Below are 1,385 nucleotides of genomic sequence, written 5' to 3'. Positions count from 1 at the left end.
CTCGAACCCGCAACCTTTGGGTTACGAGTCCGACTCTCTAACCATTAGGCCACGACGATATTAAATATACGTATGCGGTGTGAAGGAGGTGGATTTTACACTAATCAAGGTGAAAAGTTATTCAGCAGTACTTTGCACATGCCGCATCATAATTTAGACTTAAATGGGGAGTTCATAGTGCTAACATTTTCAACACAAGATTAGTTAGCCCGATACATTTAAGGTCGCTAAATGATACATACAAGATAGAGGTTATTTTGACGGTGAACTATAAGGCTGAAATGTGTAAACCCCCCCCCCAAACAGAATTGTGTCAAAAATGAGTTAGTACTGTTAGTACTTTTATTCAGCAAGGATGAATCAAATTCATAAAAATTGGCAGTAAAAACATTTATAATGTTAGAAAAATTTTATTTTAAATAAATGTTGTTCTTTTGAATTTTCTCTTCATCAAATAATATATATCACAGTTTCCAAAACATATTAAGCAGCACAACTGTTTTCAACATTCATGATAATAAAAATGTTTCTTCAGCAGCAAATCAGCATATTATAATGATTCCTGAAGGATCATGTGACACTGAAGACTGGAGTAATAACTGCTGAACATTCAGCTTTGTCATCACAGGAAAAAATTATATTTTAAAATATATTAAAATAGAAAAGTGTTGTTTTAAATTATAATAATATTTCACAATTTTACTGTTTTTGCTGTATGTTTGATTAAATAAATACAGTGGGTATAGAAAATAATCACCCCCTTTTTTGTTGCTTTGCACATTTTGTCACCCACATTTTGTTGCTTTGCAGCCTGAAATGAAGAGGGACACTGTTTTTGTTTTATCCGGCTGTATTTGCAACTTATAACATCCAAGTGAAAGAAATAATACCAACATGTCAGAAAAAAAAATTATAATAAAAAAAGCAAAATCACTGAGTTGGAAAAAGGATCATCCCTTTGTGTCAGTATTTTGTTGAAACACCTTTTGCTTTAATTACAGCCTTTAGTCTGTTGGGACTTTGCACATCTAGACATCTAGCAATATTTGCCCACTCTTCTTTGCAGAACTGCCCAAATTCAGTTAAATTTGATGGTGAGCATTTACGGTCTGCAGTCTTCAAGCCATTCCACAGATTTTCAGTGGGCTTTAAGTCTGGGCTCTGACTAGGCCATACAAGGACATTCACCTTTTTCTCCTTCAACCACTGTGTGGTCTGTTTTGCTGTGTGCTTTGGGTCGTTGTCATGTTGGAAGGTAAACCTTCTTCCCATTGACAACTTTCTGGCAGAGGGCAGCAGATTTTCCTCAAGAATTTGACTGTATTTTGCCCCATCCATTTTTCCTTCTATCCTGACAAATGCTCCAGTCCCTGCTGCAGAGAAAC

General features: G+C 35.5%; 1 protein-coding gene across 1 annotated transcript in view; it reads left to right on the top strand.

Moving 5' to 3' along the window:
* The window catches only part of LOC107753024 (carbonic anhydrase-related protein 10-like), a 22,509-nt gene that overhangs the window by 2,848 nt on the left and 18,276 nt on the right, over positions 1–1,385 (top strand). The window lies entirely within an intron of this gene.

Source organism: Sinocyclocheilus rhinocerous, unplaced genomic scaffold (assembly GCF_001515625.1).
Source record: "Sinocyclocheilus rhinocerous isolate Xijiao unplaced genomic scaffold, SAMN03320098_v1.1 scaffold191, whole genome shotgun sequence".
Lineage (NCBI taxonomy): Eukaryota > Metazoa > Chordata > Actinopteri > Cypriniformes > Cyprinidae > Sinocyclocheilus > Sinocyclocheilus rhinocerous.
This window is presented reverse-complemented; position numbering and strand designations above follow the sequence as displayed.